Below are 21,636 nucleotides of genomic sequence, written 5' to 3'. Positions count from 1 at the left end.
GATGAATGTGGCGATATGCGGTGGACCTGCAAGGTGTGGTAACTGGCAGATAATTGCCTGGCTGAAGCGGTCGCACTCGGCCCCCGCGGCCAAGTACGTGATTGTAACGGCAACTGTATTGGCTGTCGCCAGAGACAATAAATAGCTGCGGCACAAAAGAGTTGCGGATACTGCGCCACCCTCCCCCTGCACCACATACAGTTGAGTATCAAGACCTACCTTCTGCCCCGGAGCTGCGGGGTTGGTCGATCCCCCTGTGCGCCGTGGGGGTGAAGAATTGCTTGCGGCCCTGCCCGCCAAGGAAGCAGCGGCCTGGGGGAACCAAGGCACCCGGGGACGTCGCTGAACTTGCTGGAGGCCTGGTCCGATCCTGCCTTGAAACTCCCAACGTGACTGGAGGAGCAGACGGCACCCCCTCTGACGTAGCTGGCCAGTCGGGCGTCGATCTACACAGCGGCGCGGAACCCATGATAACCTACTCCCCTCTGCAGCTGCAACAAGTAAGAGGCTGAGTGCAACTACAAGGAGTCTGAGCCCTAAATTGCGAGTCTGGGTTATTTTAGGGAGTGAAGGTGGGGCACTGAAGAGGGAGCCACGGCACCTGTAGAGCCTTACCCAATAGACTATGCGATGATGTACCCAGCGCGCCTTAGAGTCACCCGTCAAGGGAAGCAACATTTTTTCACCAATCCGCAACAAGTAGAAGATTTCCTGAGCGCATCAAACAACAATCAATCAACTGAGGTACATGCAACCAGCAAGATCACTCACCATCTTCGATGTCGGAGGTTGAATTAAAAATTTGCTAACATTCGTGACAAGAATTTTCAATTCTATTAAGGACAACGGAGGCGAGGATTATGCTTCTCAATCTTTACTAGGAAGCTCACAGCAGCCAATAAAAACAAAGATAAAACCACGTGACAACCATAGAGTCTCGTCCATAAAAGGTCCCTTTCAGCACATAGAGTCCTCTTTCTTTGTAACAGTACATAAGTCCATGCACGACCTGTTCCTGAGGATCACCGACAGCTAGGGTCTTCTCCCACCAACGAACTGTGCGCCCAACGGGGCCGAACGTCGCACTGGATCCCGGTCCAGACAACTTGCTTGAGAGCGAAACAACAAACTGCGAAGCGTTCCATCGCCGATAGACCACAATCAGGTTTACTTGTTGTCAGTTCCTGAAAGAAAGGAAACAGCCCGTAAAAACCGTTTGAGGTTGTAAAATTAACAGCATTACATCACGAGAGATTTGGGTGGGGAAAAATACACAGCAATGCAAAATAGCATGATCCAATACATACAGTATCATAATCTTGAAAGCAAATATGCAGTCAATAGCAGTACGTTAGACAATGTATTTCTGGGCGGGATAATCCTCGCCTCCGTTGTCCTTAATAGAATTGAAAATTCTTGTCACGAATGTTCGCAAATTTTTAATTCTATGTCAGGACCGGAGGCTCCGATTATGCTTGTTCAAAGCTGAGCCACCACCATTGAAGCAACATTGACAATCGGCTTATAGTAAAACGTTTTAAAAGTACTTTCATTAGACCAGTCAGCTGCACTCATGATATCCACTAGGCTTACACCCGTTACAAATGCTTTGGAAGCCATGGCTCCGCGCGCAGAGTGAGCCCGAAACTTGGAGATATCAATCCCTGCCTCGCTCATGAGCCAGCGCATCCACCGCGATAAGGTAGCTGGCGTCACTGGGCGAAAAGGCTTTTGCAAAGCAATAAGTAGTTGCCCCTGCATATCAGCACGAAACTCCTCAGTACTCACCTCGTAATCCTTAATACATTGCACCACGCACAGTTTAGGATTGTTAGGAAAAACCGGGTATGTGATTGAAGTAGTGTTACACTTCGTTCTCATGGACAAGGTGAAAGACACCCCTTCCGGGGTAAATCTACGCCCCGCTAAATCCAGAGCTCGGACGTCAGAAACCCGTTTGCAAGAAACGAGACACAAAAGCATAGTCAGCTTAGCTGAGAGTTGTTTACGAGACAAGAACCTATTGGATGGCCAAGATTCCAGGAATCGGAGGACAAGAGAAACATCCCACAGATGAGAGTACTTTGGGCAAGGGGGTTTCACCATCCTGACTCCCCTCAGTAATTTACAAACTAAAGGATGTTCCCCAATGGGCTTACCTTCTACAGGTAAATGCCCCGCCGATATGGCGGACCGAAAGTTGTTGACCGTCCTGTAGGCCAACCCGGAGGACGCCATAGAAGCCAAAAAGTTGACCATTAAAGACACATGTGCCTTAGCGGGATCCACGTCCCGTTGAGTGCACCAATCACACCACCTTTTCCAAGATGAGGCGTATCGCTTGTGAGTATTGGCCGACCAAGCTTCTTTGATGAAGTTACTAGCTTCTCGCAAAAGGCCCGGGACACTCCACCTGTCCCTGAAACCCGCCAAGCAACGAGAGGAAGTTGGCCCGAGGCCACCAAAGGATGGGGATTCTGAAGAGGGTCCAGCAATAGGTTCTGCAACTGAGGAAGGAGGATCGGAATCTCGCAACACATGTCCAGTAACACCGGAAACCAAGCTTGAGCCCTCCATAGAGGAGTGATCAAAATGAGTTCCGTCTGAAAAGTTCTTGTTCGTGCTAGAACCCGTGGGATCATGAGAAACGGGGGAAACGCGTAACAGAGGGACTTCGGCCATACCTGCAGGAATGCATCTGTGGCTAACGCCTCCGGGTCCGGCCTCCAACTGAAAAACTGGGGAACCTGACTGTTCAGTCGAGACGCAAAAAGGTCTATCTGGCAAGGGCCCCAAAGGTGGGTTAGGTGTCGAAACACTGTGGGCAACAGCCTCCAATCGCTGGAGTCCTGTAGGTGGCGGGAATTCCAATCGGCCACTTGGTTGCTGGAACCGGGCAGATATTCCGCAACCACCGAAATTCTGTGTTGCAGACAGAAGTGCCAGAAGTCCTTGGCGATCTCCGCCAACATCCGCGACCTGGTACCGCCCAGCTTGTTGACGTAACGTACCGCCGAGATATTGTCCATCCGAAGGAGTATACAACAATCTGCTTTCTGCGGTGACAGACATCTGATCGCAAAGGAACCAGCCAACAGTTCCAAGCAATTGATATGCAAATGAAGTTCGTCTGGCGACCAGCGACCACCCGTGGACAACGTGCCGCACCGGGCTCCCCAACCCCACCGGCTGGCATCTGATTCGATCACCACATCCGGGGTCGATCCGAATAGCGCTCGGCCGTTCCAGGCCTCCATGTGGTTTAACCACCAATCCATCTCCAGTCTCGCCTCCTCTGAGAGAGGTATCTGTTCTGAATAACTGAGACCTTTCCGAAGATGGCGGATCTTGAGCCTCTGAAGGGCCCGATAATGAAGGGGGCCCGGGAAGATCGCTTGGATGGAAGAAGCCAGGAGCCCCACTATGCGGGCTAAAGATCTCAAGGACGTCGTCTGCCTGAGTAGGATGGACCGCAACTCTTTCTTTTTTTTTTTTTTTTTTTTTCTTTTTTTTTTTTTGAAAACCTTTATTGACATTTCAAGCAATTACACATATGGGCCTACAACCCCCGGGGCCGGCCGCTAAACAATCAGAATAACAGAAAGCAGGTCTATCACAATCAGTACCTCGGGGAGCAAAATCTCGACACTAGCATACTCCCAGTCTCTGAACAGCCCAGGTAGGAGACCAGGATAATAAAGGTTTACATTTTATAATAGAAAAGGATGGAAGGATCAGGTGCCAAACAGTTTCCCAGCAGCGAAAAATGGCAGGCAGAACGATGAACGTAAACAATACACAGCAGTCTATCTAAGCAATGGCGCTGAAACAGTAAGTTCAGGATGTGGAGGAATGACACGGCCATTTGCGCCTGCAACCCCCTGCCCCAAGACCCAGGAAACTCCACGGAAATTATGGCACTCCGGAAACAGCAGTGATTAACAACAAAGGAGTACTACCATGCTGATCCCAGAAAAAGACAAAGAAGAATAAGAGAAGAAAAGGAGGCCATAGAAAAAGGAGGTGAAAGACTAAAGGATCCCCCCCCCCCAACCCCCCACCCTGCACCTCTGCAGATGAGTACGGCCCCCCCCCCCAGCAGTGTGCCTGTCGCCCCGGAACCAGACCCGAAATATAGAAGAACAGAGAAAAGAAGTGGGAAAGGAGCCCCCACCAGACGGGGGGGTAGAGAGAGTATTAATAAACTGGAGGAGGGCCTGCAAAACACGCCCCCGGTTTCTCCCTCCCGCACCACACGGTTTCCCATAAAGCATACAATAAAGAACACAAAATCGACCCTGTCAAAGAGGAGTAAGGAGGATTACGCACTTGGTACACTAACAATTATGCCATGAGAGCACACAACTCCCGAGCCCGCCCGCCTAGTAGGTGACCACCTCGGAAGGGTCAGCATCATCCTTGGCCACTCTTTGCAAACCCACCCATGCATACCCCTCGTCCCAGTGCCATGTCCAATGTTACCAGGAAGAGAAGTGTCCAATAAAACTCAGGAAGCGACACACACAGGTAGGGTAGAGGGCTCTGAAGATCGACACAGTCAGCTCTAGGGAGGATCGTCTTTCCCGATGCCGAGCCAGGATTTACACTGCACACCAGGCCCAGGAAGGCGGAATCAGCCAGGGCGGGCGACCGTTGCTTGGACGTTGCCTGGGTCGTCGGAGACCGCGCACGGGACAAGGCCACCACCCCCCGCTCAGATCCGAAACCTCCGGAACAGACCAAATCCACAGCCAGCTGATCGCACGTTGATATACTGTCCGGAGAGTCCAGGTGTGCACTATTCACAGGGGCGGCCACGACACTGTCCCCCCGTGCGCGGCGTGAGAAGTCCCAGTGTACCTGGGGATAGGCAGGCGGCAACTGTTCCGACGCTGATGTCACTCCATCGAGCTTGCTCCCCAACACCCAGGCTCCGTGAATCAGGGTGGAGTGAAGGGCACCGAGAGCCTCGAGAAGGTCACCATACCCCAGTACAGCTCCCGGCGCTCGCTCCGCTACGCTCCTCAGAGTCACACCCTCCCAATCCTGCTGCAACCCAGTGTACAGGATGGTGGACTCTGGCATACCAAAATGGCCGCTGGGTAGGTCCATCCCAGATCGGGACCGGGGCTCAGACACAAGCGCCTCGGGTTCCATGGCACCGGTAACTGGGTTCCGAGGGCAGGCAAGCAATGTGTCCGGTGTGTGGTCACGGGCCACAGTCGTCCCCACTACGGACCAGCGCCCGCGAAAATCCGGGAGCAGCCCGCAAGAATCGGGAAAAGTTACGGGCGGCGTCCGGGCAGCTCACCGGCGAAGGCTGAAGCAATCACCGAAGAGTCCTGTAGTTGCCACCTCAGGCACGCACTCGTTCAGCTACGCTTAGTGGTAGGAGCGACCACGGCGAAGCGCAGTCCGACATTCGCACCACTCCGGCAGTCCGACCCCACCCAGTCACCAAAGGCCGTTGTTGTTGCACTGCCGCCCGGCCACGGCGTTCACTCGAGATCCTGGCTCCGGGGCTGCACAGGCCGCAAACTTCAGACGGACATTTCTCCGACGGTACCGCTGCCAGAAACTTCGGGGTCACACGGCCGGTTGCCGCTCGCGTTCACCAACACGGGTAGATAGCGCAGGCTAAGGATCTCGTGCAGGATATCTGTGCAGGGTGCGGAGGTTCACGGAGCCGGGAGCCTACGCTGCCGTCCCGGTCGCCATCTTGGCTCCTCCCCCCCCGCAACTCTTTCTTGATTGCCCTGACCTTTGTCATCGGCAGTAAGAGTTGACACGTCACTGAATTGATCGTAAACCCCAGAAATTCGATGGATTGAGAGGGGATTAACACTGATTTCTGCGGGTTGACAATGAACCCCAAGCTCTGCAATAGTTTGATCGCCCAATTGAGGTGCGTTTGTACCGTTTGAGGGGAGGATGCCAAAATAATTATGTCGTCCAGGTATATAATGAGGCGGACTCCCCGGGCCCTGAGAGTTTCCACCACCGGTCTCAGAAGCTTCGTGAAGCACCACGGTGCTGACGACAGACCGAACGGGAGGACCTTGTACTCGTAGCATACCTTTCCCCAGACAAACTGCAGGAACCTCCTGTGAGGTGGAAAAATGGGAATGGAGAGATACGCGTCCTTCAGGTCCAAACGGACCATCCAGTCTCCTTCCTGGAGAAGGTCGCGCAGTAGATGGATCCCTTCCATCTTGAAGTGCCTGTAAACAATCCACGAGTTGAATTCTTTGAGGTTTAGCACCAAGCGGGAACCGCCCCCTTTCTTGTCTACGAGAAAGACAGTACTCACGAAACCGTGAGGGTGAACCTCGGAGGGCGCCACTGCGCCCTTCTGTAGCAAGGAATTGATTTCTGCTGTGATAAAGCTCTGATCTTGTCGGGAAAAATACAGAGGGGGGGGGCGGGAGTGTTGCACAGGGGAGGCGTACATCTCCAGCCTGTACCCCTGCACCGTCTGCAACACCCATGCATCTTGCGAAATTTTGCGCCATTTGTCTAGAAAACATGCCACTCTGCCCCCCAATGTCACCTCCGAGAAGGGAATGAGGCTCACCTGAATTTCCGGCATCATGCTGGTTGTTGGAGTTTCCTCCAAATCTGCCACCTTTGCGGAACCTGTTCCTGGAACGTCGCGAGGGGTAAAAATTGGAGGTGTTGGCTGAGTTGTCCTGATAACCACCTCTCTGCTGTCCACGTTGGGTGCCTTGGTTATATCCCCGGCCGAACGAGCGCCCCCGGAAGCGTCCGGCCCTGCCAAAAACCGGGCGGAAAGCCCGCTTTAAAGAACCCTGGGCCTTGTCAAGCCCACTAAATGTGGCAACAAACTTGGTGAGCTCCTTGAGAAAGGGTTGACCAAACAGGAGGCCTTGGGCTAGTGGGCCCGACTCCGACGTAGATAATTCGGCCAGCCTGGGATCTAACTTTAGGAGAATGGACCTGCGTCGTTCCGTCGACAATGCACAATTAGCATTGCCCAGCTGGCACACTGCCCGCTGTGCCCAGCCGATCAACTCATCAGGGCTAATTGCAATGGAGGATTCTTTGGCCCTAAAGCCGATCTCGAGAATCTTGGTCAGGGGGCCTATGACGTCTAGTAGTTTATCCTGGCAGGATCGCCAGGACCTGTCCAAACCTTTCTTAGGATCTTTTGAGTACTTTTTCAAGTACGTCAACATGGACGGGTCCACCTCCGGGGTAGCCGCCACCTTGTCTGCTAGCTCCGGTCGCGGGCATTCCGACCGTAGTCGTGCCCGTACGTCCGTATCAAATGCTTGACGTAGATGGGTTTGAACATAATCTGCTACCTCTTGCGGTGGTAGCCAGGAAGATGAGTTAGGGTGGATAATGTCCGCTGGTTCGAACGTGAGCACTTTAGGTGATGCGGACGGGCCAGAGTGCTTCTCCTTCCGTGTTTTCTTGGAAGGGCGAGGAGATTCTTCCTCGTCCGTTGTAGGATCAGGTGTGGTATCTTGGCCATCATCCTCCTGGGAGATCTCAGTAATTGTCGCTTCTCTAGGAGAAGAACGTTCCTGCTCCGCCATCGAGCGTGCGAGCCTAGCGAAATCTGCAGCATGGGGATTCGTTCTTACCTTACCCCCAGGTGTAGGACGGGAAGCTGAGGATGGAACCCAGCCTTGTTTCTTTGCGTAAGAGCAAAGATGGCGCTTCAATGGCGCAATCGCCCTCACCAATGCGGAATTGACAGACTGCTGCACACCTGCGTCCAATGCCTCAACGAGGTCATATTCCATAGACCCTGAAGGGTCTTCGTCATCATAATAATAATAATCCTCTTCATAATATTCAGACATAGTTGCCACACAGTGAGCAATTAACGACCCTGAGGATTATTTGTGAAGTCCGTCAAAATTCACAATCAATATTCTCACACAGGAGATCAGGGGGAGTGGTAACCCCAGGCAAGCCCCCAATACAGGCACCAATGAAGACACCGACTGATAAAGTTTAGATGTGGAGGGAGGGAGGGCTTGCACAACACAAATCACCAATCCCACTCTAGGCAAAGCCTATGCTGAATTATACAGCCCCACTGACTGTAGAAACAGAAGGGCGTCTGGGGAGCCAAAACGAGCCTTTTCCGCCGAAAAAACGGTACAAATACGGGTCTTAAGCAGTTAAAACACACTGCTCTGTGTTCGATTCAAGCCCGACTAATTTTCGCGGGCAAAATGGCCGCCGCGCATGCGCGCTGGCTCAGGCTCGTACAGATAGTAAAAGAGGACTGCGCGTCAGACAGACGCGCGTCCTCGCTCCCCTACCTCCCGCTCCACAAACCCGAATGACGTGAGACAAACTCACCGACGGGATACGGAAACGCCTGCAGCGCTTCGCACTACTGAAAAGGAAAAGCAATCAACATACACACTCGATGAGGCTAAGACCTCCGTCCACACAACTCGCACTGACTGCGAACGCGCATCAAAGGCAGCGCCTCAAAATAAGCAATAAATCAATCAATAACAACGAACAAATCGCGCAACAAAGCAGCGCTTCGTAATAATCAATCAATAACAACGAACAAATCGCGCAACAAAGCAGCGCTTCGTAATAAACAACAATTACAGCGTATGAACTTTCAATAAACCAACACTGAAGTAATATCACACTGTAAGAGAGAAAAATGCATAAGGTACTTAACTGGCTGCGGAGCAGCAAAGAAAGAGGACTCTATGTGCTGACAGGGACCTTTTATGGACGAGACTCTATGGTTGTCACGTGGTTTTATCTTTGTTTTTATTGGCTGCTGTGAGCTTCCTAGTAAAGATTGAGAAGCATAATCGGAGCCTCCGGTCCTGACATAGAATCGCAGCATACTATGGAGATTGATGGTGAGCACCTCAGAAGATAACATGCAGAATGTCGAGAATTAACTGGCGAGGCAGGTGAATTAGTGGGCAAGTGTGCCACTGCGGACATGAAGTCTTTCATTAATGTCCACATGTAACCGATTATGACTTTATACAATTTACTGGGTATTAAAATGTTAAGCCCAGTCACCCCCTCCCTTGCTGTTGACTCCAGCTTGGGAGGATGGAGGTTGCGACGCCCTCTAGTGAGACCTCGTAAGGAGATCCCTCATTACTCTTATTGTTACCCTCTCCTCCACATACCTATCTTACCCCATCTTCTTATTTCCTTCTCTACCCCTTGTTCTTTTCTCCTCGCTATTCTCTCCTTTTTTCCTCTCTCTCTTACCCTCCTGCTCTTATTGACACCAACCTCACTGGTTATTTATACCAGGGAACGAATGTTGAGATAATTATTTATCAGGCTGTTACCTGACATTTCTGGGGTGGGGGCGGGAAGCATGGCTCTGACAATTTTGGGTTGTCGTTGTGGTTGGAGGGTGGTGAGTGATGGGATTTATTTTAACACACAGTGTACAGCAAAGTTAAAAAATGCATCAATGTTATAAGAGCATGTACGCATGGAGGCACGTTATTGGGAATTAGGTCCCACAATTACCCTCTCTTGATACTCGTATGACAGATCATATACTATTAAATATATGCTGTATGATCTGGAATGGTTGGGAAATCCACACAAACGTAGGCAAGTTCTTGCTTATTTAGATAGTCCTGATATCCAAATAGATAAGCTGCAGGAGACACACCTTCACCATGGTACGCCTCCCAATTTTGCGGCGAGATGGGCAGTGCATATATATTTTTCAGCATACTCTACTTACTCCAGGGGCACAGCAATCCTGATCAAAAAGAACACACCATATTTAGCCATAGGATAGGGGGAAATTAGCTTCCTATTCTGTTACGTTAGTCTGCTGCTACGGACCCAATACAGAAGACTCAGCCTTCTTTGCCACACTATGGGGTAAACTAATGACCACTGGATCTATGTATGTGATTTGGGGGGAGATTTTAACACAGCATTAATACCCACAGTTGATAGGTTACACCCCAGCTGCACCACTATATTACCACCCAGCGTCAAGTAAAAGATATCATTACAACAAACTGTCTTCTGGGTGCCTGGAAACACTTACACCCGGGGCGAAAGGAAGGAACACATTATTCTGCAGTGCACTCTACGTGGCCACGCCTTGACTATTGGCTAGTGTCCAACGGGATGGGCCCCTGGCTTTCCAGTATCGACAATCTTGCTCGTACACTTTCAGACCACTCCCTTGTGGAACTGAGCTTAGCACTCCCGATCTCGCATACCACGTACCCGACATGGTGATTGAACCCAACAGCATTACTTGACACTGTGTTCCGCACTAAACTGGGGCAAGAGATACAGGACTTTTTTCTGCGTAACATAGATTTTGTTGACCAACTAGCTACAGTTTGGGAGGCTTTTAAAGTCACCATGAGAGGAATTTGCATTGCTAAAGGGGGAGGGATCTTGAGGGATCTGCACTCAACACTCGCCCGGTTGGAAATAGATATTCAATAACTGGAACAAGAGCTCACCCACTCCCCAAATGCCTCAACCCGACTTAAGCTTAGCCGCAAAATGTCTGAAAACGGTGCATTGCGGAACGCGAGTGTCTGTTTTGTGGGAAATATTTTCAGGTGCGTAGATATGGCAAGGGGGAACGTCCAGGGAAGGTATTAGCAGATCAAGTGCGTAAGCCCCGGATTTCTAATTATGTTTTGGAAATTCAAAAGCCAGGCGTGAGATCCTTAGAGACACGCCTGATATATTACATTTGTTTGCAACTTATACTCTGGCCTTTATACCACAAAGAGACTACGCCTGATTGCAATCTTACCTTATCTGGAACATGTGGCCTTAGGCTGGCTGGGGTAGGCATAAAGAGAGTTTCTATCTGCTGAGATAGAGGAGGAGGAGATCAGAGTTGCAATAATGCAGCTTGGATCGGGCTGAGCTTCTGGACCTGACGATCTACTGGCCGAATTCTATAAAGCATATGTAGAATATGTTGCCCCTATTTTGAAGAGAGTATATGAGAAGGCCAAAGAAACCGGAATCCTCCCGCTAAACATGAGAGAAGTTACCATTATTTCACTACTGAAAACTGGAAAATCAGCCACCAAATGTGAGTCATATAGACCACTTTCCTTAATTAATTGTGATATTAAAATTCTAGCTAAAATACTGTCCAACAGACTCAGTCTCCTCGTGGAATCGCTTGTGTTGCTAGACCAGCACGACTTTGCACAACCTTCACACCCTTGAAAGACTTGAAATCCAAAATGATAAGACTGGCTTGGGGTGGTATTCAGCGTAGACTGAAATGGAAAATAATAACATTGCCTTTCTCACATGGAGGTTTTGAAGCACCAAATTTTGAACTATACTACTTGTGTGCGCAAGCACACTTTGCAGTGTACTGGTTCAAACTCCCTCCTTATATGCCACATCTTGTGGTGGAGTAATGTTATATAGAGCCAATACCGCCAATCCCACCACAGCGTCATGCACTGTAATTGCCTGGCAGAAAATTGCTAACAGACTCGATATGTCACTGTTATACTCGCCCCTACTCCCCCTTGCACATCACCATGATTTAGAAGTGACCCAGGAGCTATGATGTTGCCAACTGCCACATTGGGTCAATGTCCAGACCTGGGGAGACCTGTATACTGACGGGACTTTCCGATCGAGAGAGCATTTCTTTTTAAAATGTAAACCCCACACCAATGGAACTATTTATATACATCAGGCTAAGGCAAAGTGTAAAAGCTGCTAAGCCCACATTCCCCCACGTACCACCGAGCTACCTCCACTACACCAACTGTTACAAAACACTACACCTGCGCGTGCAGTCTCCCTCCTATACCACAACACAAAGATCTCACAAACTCAAAGCACAGTGCGCTCCTGCGTACATTGGGAAGCTGAATTGGAGGAACCTATAACCGATAAGCAATGGAAGTACTGCTGCAGCCAAACTGGGTGTGTATCGGCTAGCAGTCGCCTCCGAATTATACATTATAAGTTCCTGCACAGGCTATACTACACACCTACCACACTACACACATTCAAGTTATGAGATAATGATACATGTGACTGCTGTGGCCGGGAGGAAGTGAGTTTCCTACATCTAGCCTGGGACTACGTGCCCGTCCAACAGTACTGGCGCCAGATATTTAAGGCATTAGGGCAAATTATTTTGGTGCCATTATTGGCATCACCCATCATGGCACTGCTGGGCTATTCAGAAGAACTCCCACCTACATGCAGAAGGTTTGTGGAGCTGGAAATACTGCTGGCCAAGTGTAGACTGGCATGTAGATGGGGTTGGGGGGGTGCCCAAATATAAGGAATGGGTGCAAGATCTCCTTTTCTGGGAAGAGCAAACTTTAAACTATGCGGAGTTACTCCCCCCATCCTCAAAACCGAAAGATATATGGGACCCCCTATGTGCCTACTTGCTGGTCAATCCTGATATGATAAGGGAGCGAAATACACCCGCCAGGAGTGAAGTGTGAGTGACCTGTACCCACATCATTGAAATGAAAAGACATGATGAAAGTGTATTCTGAACATATTTTTTTGTTGTCTTCTAGTAGCACTGCTGGAGTACAGCCTCTCTACCGTACATGTTAACTGTAGAAATGAAAAATGTTAAAACATGCCTATGCTGCTGCACACCATGTTGTTATTGTGCTCAATATGTAATGTCTGTACCTTGATTTTTATGAAAAAAAAAAATAAAGGTTGAAAAAACAAGAACAAAAAAAAAAACAAAGATGAACCCTGCCAGTTGAGTGGCCCTTTTTCTCTAGCCAGGCACAAGGCAGTGTGTCGATCCAGGAAATTTAACAGGCGGGCGATGAGTGGTCGTGTCAAGAATTCCTGTCATACAAGGGAAACACGCCCTTATGTAAACAGGAGAGCTGTTACATAACTCAAGGGAAACACGCCCTTATGTAAACAGGAGAGCTGTTACATAACTCAAGGGAAACACGCCCTTATGTAAACAGGAGAGCTGTTACATAACTCAAGGGAAACACGCCCTTATGTAAACAGGAGAGCTGTTACATAACTCAAGGAAAACACGCCCTATAAAGGGAGGAACCGGGAGGTACAAGGCTGTCGGATATTGTGTTTACACCGACGTACCTGCTTCGTGAAGAGCAGTGTTCCGGAGTGGTGCTCCAGTAAGGCAAGAACGGAGGTAGGTCGAGTCGTTACTCCCTGGGCCGTGTCTTGCCCCATCGTCACCTGTGAAGGACCCGGAAGCTCTACCGGTCAACCATTGAGCTTCGCTTTTTGACTCGGCTGAGTCCAAGCGCAGTGGCGCTTTTGCTGGTTGGAGTCGTAACTCCCAGCCCGACCAGAGACACAGGGACTGCCAGCTGTAACGCACACCAGGAGGTGTTTGCCGCGTTACAGACTCGGAAGTCCACAGGATCGATCGAGCGGCTGCTCTCGGTTCAGTCTTCTTGCTTGTGATTGGGGTATCGGTGACGCATCACCAGGAGGTGACTCCGCGTCCCGGTGCAGTCTGAGGAAGAGGTTGAGCGGCTGCTCCCTTCAGGTAGAGACCCCGGCTGGGTGTTTCCCTGACTCCTCGATTCTCCCCAACACTCTTCGTGCCCCTCACAGCCTACCGATTGGCATTGTCGGCCATTTCATTTCTGCCCTCTGTTGGCATACGCCGGGATCGGCGTATATGCAGAGGACGGTTAGGACCATCCGTGCTGTGGGCTGGTAACGTACTTAGCCTGGAGGATTCCAGTGACTATAACTTTTGTTTGTTCTTTGTATTTTATTTGCCTTCATTAAAAGAACTAACCCTTCACAAGTGGTTGCGTCCTCATTGTCGTGTCTGTTAAACGATCCTGAGACGTTCAGGGCGTTACAGGTCGCAGTGGGCATCCGAGGTTCGGGCGCGGCTCAAGGGAGCGGTGAGCCCTCTCATCTAGGAATGTGGAAGTGAAGGAGTCTGTGCCAAACAGATTGACCAGGAGCTGCTCCACAAACGGATTGAGGTGGACGGTGTTCATGGATTATGAGATTCCCAGGATGCGGATGTTGTTGTGCCTCATTATTGCCTCCAGATCTTTATTTTTCATTGCAACTGTCTTTAGGAGCTTTTCCATGCGATCTATCTTCATGGCCGACTGGGCTGCCCCATCCTCCAGATCCGTAACCCTGCTCTCCACTGTGTCGAGTCTCCTTTCGTGGTGGTCCAGGCGCACCCCCCTCATGTCTAGGCGCTTGTATAGTGCATCAAAGTGGCTGCCCAGGGCCTTACAGCCTGCCCTGAGCTCCACCATGAGGGTATCAGCACCGGCCAGTGCCACAGCGAGGACTTCCAGCGTACCCCCTCCCTCCGCCATCGCCGGGCCAGACCGACCCCCATTAGGCTTCGTCTTGTCGAAAGTTAGCCGGCGTTGCTTTCTGTCACCCCGGGCCATAGCCTGTAGATGAGTGAGATCACGGTTGCCGACAGCCCAGGGCAGGAGCGGCACTTCAGTCCAGGCTCTGTGTGTGTTTGGGGATGGAGCACTGCTCTCCCCCAGATTGGTATCACCATCGGCAGGGGGGTTATACCCGCCACAGTCTAGAGGTATTAAGTACGGAGCTTGTATTTGAAATGGATGCATGGCATATGGACAGCAGTGTCTTTTTGCTGACCAGGGAAGAGGTACAGAGCAGCCAGTCCAACTGTCCTAAGTCCCAGTAAGGCAGTAGTCTGCTTCCAGCGGGGGCCGAGTGCAGTAGATGTGCATGTTGCACCCCCTTTGCACGGCGATGCTGCCACTCACGGTGTGGCCATAGGCACTGGGGTGATGACTATGCAGCAGTGGTGACTTCAACAATCCAGTGGGTCAGGACTGCTAGCTTCTCACCAGCCCGACCTCCACAGGACTGGCCTCACTGGTCACTCAGATGCACTGGGGCCCTGTTAGCCACAGGAGGTCAGACCCCAAAAAGATATGGGCCCTTTGGTCCATTCGTGCTGCTTCTCCTCAGGCTACAAGACTGGCTCCACAGGCCACCACTATCTCCCGGTCCTTGTGTGCAGGCCCCAAACGGTGAAAGCAGTGCGTCAGATGATAAAAGGAACGGAGAGGTGGGGGGGTGCATGCAGCTTCAGGCCGGCCCAGCTCAGCCTGATGGCCGACCCCCAGGCTTGCCCGTGGACCCTGTCAAAACGGGTCCTCCGGGAGACGTGTGGGCCTTTCTTACCTGGTTTCCAAATGCGCCCAAACTTGGTGGAGCCCCTCGCCAGGTCACTTCCTCCGTGGCCGCTAACAGCTCCCCCAGGCTCCCATCGGATTCTCGTCCTGCATCGGCAAGTGTTTCTTCTGCATGTGGTCCCTGCACCAGTTGTTCCAATCCGTCGGGTCCTCTGTTTCCTATTTGGTGCACAGCGATGTGTTCCAGCAGCCCTTCCGTCCGCCTCAGTGAAGGCCGCACCTCCAGGGTAGGCCCGCTTGTCCGCGGGGGAGTGCAGCGAGGTTCCACTTGCATGCTGGCTAGTTAGTTGGTTCTGGCCTCGTTCGCGCCCCTTCTGCTCACAATGGGATATCGTCTGCTGTAGCAGCTTACTACATAGGTTTTTCCGAGCTAGGATGCCAAATGATGATTAGTATATGGCTAGGACCGTGAGGAGGCCAGTGGAGCTTCAATGCTACTCAGCCAACTCGGTCAGCAGCTTGGTAACCCAGACGAGGAAATATCACCTGAAGAATTGCCTTGCTGGAAGAGCGGTATCTAACCTGAAGCACCTGGAAGCCAACTTGCCTGTCTGTTGAGATAGAGTAAGATCTTGTCAATCCTACAGGAGGTATGACAGTCAGGGAGTGCCAGAAACAGCAAGACCCAAGTGCTGAGGGTCAATCAGGGGAAGGGAAACTGCAAAGAGTGTCTGGCTAGATTGAAAGAATGGGCTCAATCGCTTCAAAATTGTGGTGTCACGTAAGAATCATAGATCAGTGGCTAACCTCAATGCAATAAGAACGACAATAAAAATTGGTGCAGACCAAGCCATCAAAGTGAAAATCTGTGCACATGATGTTTGTCGCCATCGAAGCCAAAACCTTTGCCAGTCACCACTGCTGCATTTCCAAAGTGCACACCATGGCTGTCAGCAGGACGCTGCATCCCCGTTTATAAGGCAACCCATCTGCTACTCAACACCAAGTGACCCAGAAGTGGGTTCAATACCTTCCGTGGCCCCCACCCGTGCCAGAATCTACATGTGACAAAGGACTTCAGGCTGCCTCTCTGGCTGTCCATCCTACTGCAGACTACCCAGATTGAGTGCTGCTTCTGCAACCACCATGTCTCATCCCAGAGGTGGGAGAGACGCATGCTGTCGAAAGAACATGGAGACCTACGTTGTGGTGAGACTGAATCAAGGGGTCTGTATTGAACTGATTGCAAGCATTGATGAACTGGGGTATCTACTCCTGAATCATGTTGCACAAAAGTCTCTAACCTAACGGAGACCTGCCTCGACTCACAAGAAGAGGGAATCCAGGGAAAGAGAAGGCGTTATCCCAAGGTGCAGTAGTCCAATTGTCATTGTATATTATTGTACCTGCAACCATTACCCATACTGGTACTCCATTTTAACTGTGCATATTAAAGTACTCTTCTTATCCAAGTAAAGCACTGTGCTGGGCAAACAGATTTTGTGCTGCTGGCTGACTGAGTTCCGAGTTTTTGCACCCCCACTCAATTTCCCTGAAAAGCCTATGACTGCTCCCCATCGCTACAAATAAGACTCAGGTTCTGAAGAGGTTGTATTTGCCCCAGTTTGCAGAGCCACAGTAGGATGGAGTCCCGTTCATAAGAGGCAAACAATGCATTGCTGATGATGTCACATATTACATCAGTCATGACATGGTCAATGACATCACTGATGACATCATCCAGTGAATGTGGTTTAGTTTGAAATTTAAATATGTATTATATATATATATATATATATATATACCAATCTGTATTGAAGATTGAGTGGATATATAACTGTCTGGATGGAGGATTTAGTAGCTGTCTGACTTTCTGTTTAAGTGAGTAATTAAAAGTGTCTTACTTAATACATGGATTAGTAACTAAACTATGTGAATGTGTGCATCACTGTCTCTGCTGTTATATAAGATGCTGCATCAGTTGGTCACTAACTACATGAGTGTGTATATTAGTTATTGATTAGTTGGGTGAGTATTTGTATGAGACACTGAGTTTGTGTGTGGTTGGATGGGGTGTGTGTAACTCTATGCATAGATGTGTGAATGGTTGATTGACTAGGTGTATAGGTTTAAGAGTGCATGTGGAAACAGTTGTTTGGGTGACTGAGTGTATTTATTTGTGTGCTGGTGGGCGAATATATGTTTTAGTTGTACATCTTCAACAAAGTAAAAGAATAAAAGGTATTGTATGTGAGAGTTGGTGTATATAAATAAGTATATATAAGAGTCAGTGATTGTGAGAGTAACTATATGAATGAGTGTATAATTGTAATGGTAATTTTTTTAACATATTAACTATGAGTTACTATGTGTTTGAATAAATGAGGTGTTGTGTGTATAATTGTGTGAGTAAATGTAGGTGTGATTAATTTTTTTCATGAGTGAGTAGGATGACTGCATAACCGACTAAGATGACTGCTGATGTGTCAATGTCTATATATGTGTATAAGTGCATTTGATAGTGTTTTATTAATTAGTGACTGCATGTATAAGTGATTCTGTTGTTGAATGGGTAGTTGTGTGTGTAGATTTAGGAATCAGTGAGTGGGTCCATAGTAACTGGTATTGGTGTGTCAATGGTTTCAAATATGGTACTCTGTTTTTACAGTGAGTGATGAAAGGTTATACTAGTGTATGATGAGGTGTATCAGATTGTCACGTGGATGATGTCATCAGTGATATAATCAGTGATGTCATTAGAGATGTCATCAGTGATGTCACTGACCATGTCATAAATTATGTAAAAAAAACCTAAAATATTGTTTAATTTTTTTGTTTTATTTTAATATATTTATATTATTTTCTTTTTAAAAACAATGTTTTTCAAAAAAAATTTGGAGTCGCGCACCCAAAGCATACACATCACGGTGGGTGCGCGGATTCTAGCCACCATTTTAGAAACGTCGTGAAGGATCCGCGTACGGTGTGCGGCTGTTTTTCAGTTACATCATATACATTTAATATTATGTCATGTGCGCGATTGGTATGCGACCAGTACGCGACTCCTGCTCCAGCGCATTTACGACACATGCGCATTACGGTACATGATGCTTGCGCGGTGGCGGGTCTCGCGTGACGTCATATACGTGCTGGGGCGCGCTGGGTGCGCGACACCCGCAAAATAATGTTATGTTCTAAAATGATATGTATGTGTGTTTAATATACATATTAGGGCAAGAGACTATCTAAGATATTCATAAAAATAATATCTTTGTAGTTATAATAAACTTATATTATTTTTAAATATATTTTTGCGAAGTCGCGTCGGGTGCGTGCTTCATGAGGGCAGAGTGCGCGGATCCCATGTGACCTCAAAAAAAAGATTTCATTGGTTAATAACATTTCCCACTGTAACTATTGAAGGACCCCACCCATTTTAATCATTCTTGTTGGAGCATCTTTAGAGAGACATCTCTTTTCCTACAAGAACACTTTTTGCTTGTTTTTTTTGGGTGTTTTTAAACAAATATCAAACAAAATGGCATCTGGACAGCAGCAGGAGGAAGTATCTTCTGAAGAAGAATTCTTGCAGGAGGCACCACGTCAACAGAGGCCGGAATCTGTCGTGTGGAAATGCTTCACTTTTCCACTTGGAGAGAAGAAAGTAAATGCGAGAAAGGTGACGTGCAAAATTTGTGACCGAGTCCTTTCAAGAGGTAGTGAAAAAAAATACTTTTGTGGCACTGCCCTGTGCTCGGGAGGAAATGAGGCGAGCTGCTTTGAACCCCTCACCTGCTGTGGCAAGTACATCTGGAGCGTCCTCAGGAACTCCTGCAATGGACATTAGGCCATAATTCGCCTTTCTTGAGCAACACTGCGTGAAGTGTAAGAAACTTATATGCTTCGGTGAGCAGTCGGTGGATGCAGTTTGTGGTGCGCAACGCAACCATCGTTATTAATTTTTTTGTTTTTTTGTTTTTGGAATGATAAGTAATTCCAAATGTTTCCTGTTGTATTCGTTATTTTTTGTTTGTTCATTTTTTGAAAAACCCCAAAAATACAAAATTGTTAAAAAAAAAAAAATACAAAAGAAAAAAAAAGATCTTATCAGAACTACCTTATCTGGTTAAAGAAATAACTATATCTGCAAGGTAATGTGTGAAAGTTTGGTTGAATATATGTATACAGCATGATTGACTGAAAGAATGCAGTAGTGTATGGTGAATTTATAGGTGAAGATTTATGAGGAAGTACTGCAGCGTGACACTGCAAGCTCTTTAGCTGCACTGCACTGTGGCAGTTCCGAAGCACAGGGATGTGACATATGTACATGAATATGTTGCAACTCTGTGCTTCCCTCTGCACTGCTGCACAAACTGCAGCCATGCGGTGACACAGGCACCCTTGCACCATGGTGCAAGGATGTCTGTGTCGTGTGGTGATTGTTTTTGTGCAGGAAGGTGTCCCTTCCTGCACAAAAACAATCAGTAAAGGCATTTTCCTCTTTCAATGTATGCTGTGGAATTCAGCATGCATTGAAAGAGGAAAAAATGAGGAGAAATGAAAACAATTCTTCTCGTTGCACCTTGCTACACCAACTCTAGGATGGCACAGCATTCACACACATCTCCAGATTTAAAATTTCTCTGGAGATGTGTCTTGTTCTATGGGTGTTGCGTGGGAACACCCACAGGAACACCTATGGGACGCCCCTTCAACGCAAAGTTCTGTGTATGAAGGGGTCGTATTTACAAGGAGAGGAAAATCCACGCAGGGTGGCTTTTCCTCCTTGTTTTTAAAAAAAATAAATTCTTTTTATTAACAAAAGTGGAACAAAACGGTCACTTTCACATTTCAGAGCAGTAGAAATACAATGGTACAGCCATCAATCGATTGGCGGATATGCAACGCAATATATATAAGAGAGTAAAAGAGAGCAGGTTCTCATTCATAATTTCATTGGGACAACAGTGCTTCAAGGGGTGGGGAGATTGGGGGCTCACAGATATGGCCTCGGTAGGCGTTCCAGGGAGACCATATCGACACCTAACTCTTGGGGCAACCTCTCGAGATATAGACTGTCTTTTCCTGCAGCATGCACCAGTCCATGTCTTTTTTCCATACTCCAAGCCGTGGTGGTGCCTCCGCCCCCCACAAGCGGGCAATGTTACGTTTCGCCACTGTAAGCCCCAGCGTTGCCCACTTTTTGCCCCTCACTGGCAGGTCCATGGGCTCCCAGATGTTTAAGAGGCATCTCTTCGCTTCGGGTCGTAACCGAATTCCCCACACCTCACTTATACAGTCATGTATCTTTGCCCAGTATGCTTGGACCTGTGGGCATTCCCATAACACATGAAGAAATGTCCCCCTGTCCCCACACCGCCTCCGACAGAGCCCATCCACGCTCCTCCCCATCAATTCCAGCCTAGTGACGGAGACCTATGCCCGATGTAGTATTTTAAGTTGGATCAGGCGCAGTTTGGCCGAGATCGCCACCTCCTTAGGGGAGGAGAGCGCTTCCCTCCACTCCTCCTCATCAATTTCCAGGCCATCTGCCTCCCACCTCCCCCTGAGGGCCCCCCCTGGATCCGGGGAGTGGTGCACAAGTTTTTTGTAGGTGAGGGATATCGCCCTTTCCGGCAAGTGACCGTCTAGCAGTCTGTCCTCTAGAGGGGAGGATTCCGGGAGAGGCGTCCCCGATGGGATGTTGGTTGTGAGTGAGTGGCGGACCTGCAAATAACGGAAATATTCTTTCTGTGCTAATTCGTGTGACTGTTGTAGGGCGGCGAAGGACAGCACACCCTCAGCCCCCCAAAGGTCCCCGACACGGGAGATACCGATTAGATCCCAACTGCGGAATCCCTTGGTGCGCCCCAGTAACCCGAGCTTCTCCGACACCCAGAGTGGGGTAGCCTTCGTCAATTTATCAGTCCAGCTCAGCTTTCGGTTCACATTATGCCACAGTTGGACCGAGTGTTGCGTAGGTCCCGTTAGGGGAAATTTCCCAGGGCGCGAATAGAGTGCCGCCTCAAAGTTCCCTCTGGGGAGGAGCCATCTGTCCATCCCGTACCCCGGGTCGTCCCCACTACTGTACGTGCCCTGGTTGATGGCTGAGAGATGCGCCGCCCAGTAATATTTGCGGATGTCTGGCAGGGCTATGCCCCCGTCGTACCACCCCAAGGTAAGCTTCTGGAGAGCTATACGTGGCGCCCCTTTCCTCTCCTTGTTAATATGAAGGAGTGTCTGGCGCCATCACTACGTTACAAAAAGTGACGTACTGGTGGCGCAGGGTGCTTGTAAATGTGCCCCATAAGTGCTTAGGTATTGGCAGACTGATACAATAAGAACATAGTGCTGGCTGGGTGATTGAAGAATTGCATGAGAGTGACAGGAGGTATCCTACGCTGCATGGGTACTACTTCAGTATTTAATGGAGTGGACCAATAGTATGTATCTGCTTAGAGATTTGTAGGGATTATGCACAGAATACTTTATGTGTACCTGTGTTGGTGCC

This window comes from Triturus cristatus, chromosome 12 (assembly GCF_964204655.1).
Source record: "Triturus cristatus chromosome 12, aTriCri1.1, whole genome shotgun sequence".
Lineage (NCBI taxonomy): Eukaryota > Metazoa > Chordata > Amphibia > Caudata > Salamandridae > Triturus > Triturus cristatus.
Note: the sequence above shows the minus strand (reverse complement) of the source record.